Genomic DNA, 8,592 nt, shown 5'->3' on the forward strand with positions numbered 1-8,592 from the left:
AAAAAAAAAAAAAAAATTAGAATGTGCCAGTCAGCTTTGAAGTACTAATGCTGTGACCAGAGAGATGGCTCAGCAGGTGTGAGCACATACTGCTCTCGCAGAGGACCTGAGTCCTCAGGGCCCACAGGGAGCATCTCACAACCACCTGTAACTCCAGCTCCAAGGGGCCCAACACCTCTGTCCTCACTGGGCACCTGCAATAGTGTGTGCATATTCCCCACCTCACCCCACACACATACATACGTGATTTTTTTAAACATTTAATACCCACACTCAGGCCTCCACTTAGACAAGTTTGTTTGTTTGTTTGTTTGTTTGTTTGTTTGTTTGTTTTTTCCAGGATCTCCAGTAATGCTTCCTGGGCAGCTAATGCTTTTCTTTATATTTTTATTTGGTTCTTTGCTCAATTATTTTGAGATAAGTTCTCACTATTTAGTCTGGGTTGGCATCAAATACCCTACATAGCCAGGAATAACCTCAAACTTCCAACACTCTTACCGCTACCTCTCAAATATTAGGATTATGAACATGTACACCAGCATGCCCAGCCTTTTTCTTTTAAGATACAAATTCTTACTATATTGTCCCAGCTGGACTTGAGTGCCTGGATTCAAATTATCCTCCTGCCTCCAGCTTCCAAGTAGCTGGGATTACAACTGTGTGGCAACATGCTTGGACACTAGCTGTTTTTGAAAAGTTGCCCAGGTAGGTCTAAATTTACAAGTAGGGTTAAGAAAAGTGATATGGTAAGAATACAATTATCTCTACAGCAACGAGGTTCTTCTAGATCCATATTTGTTGGAGCTGAACAATGCCTTCCCTCAACTGGAGATTCCTGAAGGCAGCTGGCCTGGCTGGGAGTGACAGTGTCCAGGATGGCCACCAGGCAAAGTGACAGGGAGCCTTGACAAAGTATGAAGAATTGAAGGGTTACACGCAGACTCCCCCGTGTGACAATGTTTGATGGGATGGCAAGTCGGAACAGATTTGTCAGGAAGACTCCACAGACATCAGGAGCCAGAATTGGACAGTGAGGGAAGGGATAGGGCTGAAGAAAGGGGGAATCGAAACCTACAAACAGAAGAGCAGACTGGCTAGATATGTCCAGAGGATTCCATCTGGAATCATGATGGGTATGGGGAATCTTGGCTCCACCAGAGGTACTTAATCATACTTTGAGTTTTAGTAAGTCTTACAGATGGTCTGCACACATGTGGGAATTTCAGAAGAGTTATGCTGAAGTCCAGAAACAGTATGTAAAGACAGCCTGTGATTTTTATACACCCCTCTGGTGACTGTACAAGGCTGGGCACACCGAAGTTGTGACTGGACACAAAGCACCATAGGTGCTTACATACAAATAGTAAACATTTACATTTTAATACCCGAGGATTAAAACACCATAAATTCCTATTTAGCCTACGATAGAGCTCAGGCTGGCATCTTTATCAAAAACCAGAGAAGGCTCCAAATGAATGAGCAGCCAAAGTGAAGACTCACCTCTTCCCAGCTCTAAAATTGAAAAGTGGCCTGGTGAGGGATTGTGCTTTATGGCTGGGATACTAGAATAGTTAATGAGCACATTTTAAAACCTCTGTACTGAAAGCCTCGTCCATACGCAATTTACAACTACAGAGGCTAATGAGGAATGTCACTGTGGCATGGCTTTGTCCGTTTTCCAAGAGAAAAATAAAACATATAATCACATCACTTAGTGCTCTGGCTACTCCTTTAGATCTTCCAAGTTGAAAGTAATTTAATACAGAGGAGACAATGACTATAGAACCCCGAGAGTGGCGGGATAACGAAGTTTGGCAAAGCTCTTCTCACTCTCAAGCTTGCCTTTGGCTTCTAGAGGATCCAGAAGTTGCTGGTCATTGGCACTCAAGGCCACTGACATGTGGATCCCCAGGAGTGGTGATATGCAAGGGAAACCTAGAGCATCCTGAAGACATCGGTCAGATCAAGCTGCTGAGCACCTTTCCATACATGGGAACCTGAGGGGAGAGTGCGTCTATGAAATTATTTTCCATGGTTCTTGGAACTCAGTTGAGTGTTTTACAAGGGCTCTCTTCATTCATGTGCAACTACTGTAGATGTAACCAACCTTCTTATTAAATTAGAAACACAGAACCAATGCAAAGAAGAAAGCCAAGAGGTCAGAGCTAAGAGCTAAAACCTTACCCTTCCTCCTGCAGTGGTCCTACCTCTCCAAACCAGAGCTACTTTCTGTGTTAAACTCCTTATATAGAATTTCTGTTCTGCCTTCTCATTGGTTGTAAACCCAACCACATGACCGCCTCCTCACGGCCTGTCTTTATAGACCTCCAGGTTTTCCATGCTTGGTATTGAGATTAAAGGCATGTGTATCCAATAATGGCTGTATCCCTGAACACACAGAGACTTACCTAGCTCTGCCTACCAAGTGCTGGGATTACAAGCGTACGCCACCACTGCCCTGCTTTCCTATGGCTTGCTAATAGCTCTGACCCCCGGGCAACTTTATTTATTAACATACAAATAACATTTTAATACAAATAAAATATCACCATAAACTACTGTCTTTTCTTGGTACATATATGCAGCAGGACAGCACATTCATGCAGAAGAAAGCACAAACATTCAGAAGGAATGCACATACATGCAAGCTTTCTTGTGTCTGTTTTCTTTTATTGAAAATAGACTTTTTTCATACAATATATTCTGGTTATAGTTTCCCCTCCCCCTACTCCTCCCAGTTCCTCCCCACCTCCCCTCTCATCCAGATCCACACTTTTTCTGTCTCTTGTTAAGAAAACAAATGGGCATCTAAGGAATACAAATAATAAAATAAGATAAAGCAAAAGCAAATAGGACAAAATAGAAGAAAACAGAGCCAAAGCAAAAGCTCAAGAAACGAGACACAGAGACACACATTTGTACACTCAGGAATCCCATAAAAACACAAAACCAGAAGCCATAAAATATACACAAAGGACCTCTAAGGTACAATAAATAAATAAAAAATAACTTTTTAAAAAGGAATGTCCTGGCTCAATATTATGAGACAAAGAACTTTGAAAGACACTGTTGAGTTTGTTTCCTGTTGGTCATCTACAACTAAGTGGAATGGCTACCCACTGTAGATGTAACCAACCATCTTATTAAATAAGAAACACAAAACCAATACAGAGATGAAAGTCAAGAGGTCAGAGCAATAGCTAAGAGCTAAAAACCTTACCCTTCACTGCCGCTGTACCTCTCTGAAAGAGACCTCCTTCCTGTGTCTGTCTTTTTTATAGACTTTCTGTTCTGCCTTCTCATTGGTTGTAAACCCAACCACATGACCTCCTAGTCACTGCCTGTCTGTAGAGACCTCCAGGTCTTCTATGGTTGGTATTGAGATTAAAGGCATGTGTCTCCAATGCTGGCTGTATCCTTGAACACACAGAGATCTACCTAGCTTTGCCTACCAAGTGCTGGGATTAAAGGCGTGTACCACCACCACCCAGCTTTCGCTATGGCTTGCTAATAGCTCTGACCCCCAGGCAACTTTATTTATTAACATACAAGTAAAATCACATTTCAGTACAAATAAAATATCACCATAACCCACTATATCATAATTTCACCAATAACTAAGCCTGGGGCCTGCCATTAAGAGTGGCTTGTTTCTGCAGTGAGACTCCCTTGGAAAAAAACTAATTTTTCATTTGCAAGTGGTTATTAATTGGAAATAGCTTCTGGGTTAGGGACAGGGACACATGTCCACTTCTCTTTTAAGCTCTAAGACCCCATCTGGGGCCGACCAGTGCAGGTCCTGTGCATGCTGCCTCAGTCTCTGTGAGTGTATGTGTGTGCCAGCCCTGATGTGTCTAGAAGGCCTTGATTCTTTGGTGTCCTCCATCTGCTCTGGCTCTTACAGTCTTCCTGCCTCCTCTTCTGTAGACTTCCCTGAGCCCTGAGGGGAAGGATTTCATGGAGACATCCCTTTGGGGACTGAGTGTTCCAGGGTCTCTCAGTCTCTGCTTGTTTTCTGGCTGTGGGTCTCTGTATTTGTTCTCATCTGCTGCAGGAAGAAGCTCTTCTGATGATGGCTGAGAAAAGCACTGATTTGAGTGTAGCAGAGCATGATGGGGAGTCATTTCATTGCTGTATTCCCTTAGTAGAATGTTGGTATTTGGTTTTCTCCTAGGTCCTTGGTCTACCTAGTCTCAGATTCTTGGGTACCCAAGCAGCATTGGGTATGGGTTCTATCTCATGGAGGGGGCCTTAATTCAAGCCAGACATTGGTTGGTGACTATTACACCAGCGGATCTTGTAGGGAGAACAGCATTGCACATCAAAGTGTTTCTGTCTAGGGTGGTGTTACCTTTCCTCTTTGATGGTGTGCAGAGTACCTTCTAGTACCATGCACACTTCACCCCACAGAGGCGAAGGCACTAGATAGGCACCAGCTCAAATTCTCCTTTCTTGTGCCTCTTGTTGTGAAGGCACCAGCCCCATCATGAGAGCACCACCCTCCTGACTTATCACCCAAATGCCCACCTCTATATGCCAACACACCAGAGGTCAAAGCGTCAACACCTAAGTTGAAGTTAGCATCCAAATATAGGATTAAAGGGCCAAGCTTCCCTTTCCCTTCCAAACTGGTAAGAAGTACTTCCTACTCCCAGAATCTGAACCAGAGGGATCCTTTAAACATGGCTTTCCCTAGTTCATAGATTGCAGTAAAGCAGAGAGTAATTGATCTAAACGGCAGTGTTCAGTCACAAAACAGCAATTAGCAAAGACCAGGTTGCTTGTTGCAAACCAAGTTGGAAATCAGATATAAATGAAGTTAAGAGCAAACCCTTCTGCCACCCACCCCATACAGTCCTGTTCAGTACTCCACAGCCATACAATTAGGGGCAATTATTAGTCCTTGCACTTCTGTGCCCTCGTGGATAAAATGTGTGTAACAGTGACTACTCAATAGCAGTGTCATGAGGAACAAATGTATTGTATGTATTAGGGACTTAAGAAATACCTATGGCATAGAGTTAGACCTTAATGAATGTAAGTAAAAACCCTGCAGATGAAGCAATTCTAGAATCAGAGAGAATATTTTTGTAAGTGGTATCCTCTGAACATTCATGATTCTCTAAAAGTCATGTTGAAGCCCTAACCCCTAATGTGATTGTAACTGGACAGAGTACCACTGAGAGATGATGAGGTTAATATTAGGTCAAGAGAATGAGAATCAGGTCCTCAGAAGGAGATTGCTGGGAAGGAGGAGGAGGAAGAGGAACAGATAAAGCAAGGTTTTCACATACATACCCAGAAATCTCCTGAGGGTTCATAGTCATAGGGTGGCTACCTTTAAGGCTTGAGAAGTACTCTAAACAGCAAATGGGAAAGCACCTTGGAAGGAATTGCCAGAGTCCAAATCTGTGAGAAATACATTCTACTGGCTTATGCCATTCAGTTTCTGGTGTTTTGTTATAACAGCTGGGACACACTAAGACAGTGGGTAAGACAAGGCTGTGAACAGATAAAATTAAATAAGTGTGGAACATGATCCTGAAGGCATTCTGCATATGTCATCTGATACAAGTTGAGAAGCCTTCTCCAAAACACCAGCTCATAGCGCTGAACATTCTAGAAAGTTACTCAAAGATAACTGGAGATCCTGTTTACATCTCAGTGTCTTTTATCTTTTAACTTCTGGCTCCTGTTGGGCACCCGATCACATTTTTAAATAGCAAATTTGAATGCGAGCTAGTAATTCTAAAGGAAGTCATAGTTAATTGTCTAGTTAAATAGCAAGTAAACAAATAGTTGGTATTTAAATGACCAATACCTGCGCTTTGCCTGGAGGTGTATATACATATTTTTACATATATAAAAATTTTTAATCTTTATCTTTAAACTATAGGCTATACATGATTTGGAAAGGAGACTGTACCCGGCTGATGAAGAATCATCCATTCTATGCCTTTTCTCTTATCTGGTCACTCAGAAACAGAACGTCATCAGCTATGATTGTTGTTGCTTGACACCTCACACTGTTTTTATCCATGTATTCACCATAGTCCACTCTCCCTTCTACAAGTATGGGAGCCCCCTTTTCACATACTGATATGCCACATCTCTGAGGCCTTGTAGAAACACTGATATTCTGGGCCATGTCGTCTTTTGACTGACATCAGTCATTTGGTATACTTCACTGTCCCCTGATCACCACATCTTCGTTGCCAGAGAAAATATCCTGACTGGAGTTTTTCCTTCCACCTGTCTCATGACAGGGTCCTGACCTACTCACCCAAGTAACTGAACACGATTCAGAGATCATTCAAGAACCAAACTGCTGGCCACTTCAGACTCATGTCTTACTAACTGATGAAATACCTGTAGCACAGGTCTTTGCTGTAGGCTTGCTGAGCATGAGCCAGAGAGTAAGCCAATAAGCAACCTCCTCTGTGGTTTCTGCTTCCGTTTCTTTCCTGACTTCCCTCAGTGAAGGACTGTGACCTGGAAGAGTAAGCTAAATAAACTCTCTCCTCCCCAAGTTGCTCTTGGTCTGCATGTTTTATCACAGAAATAGAAAGCAAAGTGGAACAAGAGAAAAATCTGGAGATGAAAAGCACAGGGGGAACTGTGTATGCAGTTGTTACTCCCAGGACCAGAGACACCCCTTAGTAGGAACATGGTTCCATACTTTCAAAGCAGTATATTTTATTTTCAAATCTATTTATATATGTTATTTTTTCCTGTTTGTCTGTTTCTGGTTTTGGACAAGCTTCTATTTGTCCAAGACTAGAAAGAAAATTACTGCCTTATTCAAAAAAAAAAAAAAAAAACCAACACCATTTGGAGTGCTACCATTCTCTGTATGAAAGAAAGGGGCCCTGTATACCAAGAAATTTTAAACTTTTTTCTGAATACAAAGTGAATTGTTCCTGCTAGCTTATCAAGGTCAGCTGGGGTGATGAGCACTGTAAGGGTAGAAGGATTAGTGTCCGCTGTGCATCAATTCTGGCTCAGAAGTACTTTCCAGTTAACCTGGGTCATGGGCTGAGACGTGGGAGGAACTCACACTTCAAAGACACTCCACGGGTCATCTTTTCACAGGTCAACACTCAAACACAGAGAGGAAGCCTGAGATGTTTCTGCATCTTCTAGAGATGCAGAACCAGAGACATTTCTAGTTCATATCCCCCACCACCATGACCTGCATACGCACAGCCTGACTCTGAGCCTGAGTGACTCAGACTCACAGAAATAACATATGAAAGCATGACCCATGACCTCCCTGCACTTTAGCCATACATGGATTAAAAAGACAGCAGCCCAAAGTTGGATGGATACACCGAGGATGCCCAAACTCCTGCCTCAGACTTCCCTCCTGGACCTAAATATCCCTTCACCTGGGAAGCTCCTGAAGAATCTTGCTGCTATCTTCAGAGAATGTTCTTCTAATTCAGTGGTTGCCAAGGGCAACAGGCTTTGGAGGTATGGCTGTCAACTCACCTAGAGGGGTCTTCAAAGATCAGGACCTGCTTCTCTTTGTTGAGAAGGCATGCTGAAGACATGATCGGGAGGCAGAAAGCTTTCTGAATTCCTTTCTGAAGCATGTAATCTAGACTCTCTCACTTTTTTTTTTTTTTTTTTTTTTTTGGTTATCCACTGAATCAACTGAAAAAATAAGTTATTAATAAAAAAGAAAGATTTGGTGAAGAATAGTTGCAAATTGTCATAGAATTTTCAAAGACCAGGAAATGATTGCAGAGGGGGTTGGAAAAGATGAATTTTTGGAATTCAGAGAGCTGGATATAGAGTGCACTGGGAAATGAAAAGGGTTAAAAGAGGAGATTCACTAATGGTCTTTACTAAGAAAAATAGTACCCATGTGTCTGTTAATTATACACCAAGGTTCAAGGCTGGGGACAGTGGCACTAGAGAGAAAAACTATAACCCAAGCCCCTATGAAAATCCATCACCACAGTTATGCAAACTCCAGCTAGTGATCCTTAACTTTCCGAAGGCCAGATGGCATTTATAAAGCCACATAAGTATTAAGATCCTGCAACAGTGACAGAAGAATGCTCATCAAGGGAAGGTCGGGAGGTAAGACACAGAATTATAGAGGGAACAACTGTGGTTTAATGTGTGGACTGAGAAAATGAGCTACTGTTTAAAATGATGTCCAATAGAAATATAGTAACAGAGAACTGACAGGAAGAGAAGGCGGTGAGCACAGTAATGCGATCATTGGGAATACACACCACCTAATGTTTCTGAGTCACATGATTGAGTTGTGAGAAAAAGGGGATTTCTCTAATAACTAAAACAGAGTTAGAGAGGGGTCAGTGGGGACTACTAATCTTTATGAAACCTTTGATATTGTATATTGTTCCCTAGGCCTTACTACTCATGCGGCTTCAAGCATTTTTTTCTAACTTTTCCACGAGTCAGTGTCCTCACTGATAAGACAAGACTAGAGGCGATGCTAATCCCCTGTTGCTGAATTGTTTCAATGGGGGTCCATCACTGCAGCTCTCCACAAGGCCTGAGCAGAGCAAATTCTCAAATAATTCCCATTCCCGTTGTCACTTGACACTCTGCTTTATT

The 8,592-nt window shown here is 42.3% G+C and overlaps 1 pseudogene; it reads right to left on the reverse strand.

Annotated features, from left to right (window-relative positions):
- Window positions 1-5,950: 5,950 nt before the first annotated feature.
- LOC128111455 (single-stranded DNA-binding protein, mitochondrial-like) lies at window positions 5,951-7,553 on the reverse strand (annotated as a pseudogene).
- Between the last annotated feature and the right edge of the window lie 1,039 nt (window positions 7,554-8,592).

Source organism: Peromyscus californicus, unplaced genomic scaffold (assembly GCF_007827085.1).
Source record: "Peromyscus californicus insignis strain IS unplaced genomic scaffold, ASM782708v3 Scaffold_16__1_contigs__length_79575227, whole genome shotgun sequence".
Taxonomy (NCBI): Eukaryota; Metazoa; Chordata; class Mammalia; order Rodentia; family Cricetidae; genus Peromyscus; species Peromyscus californicus.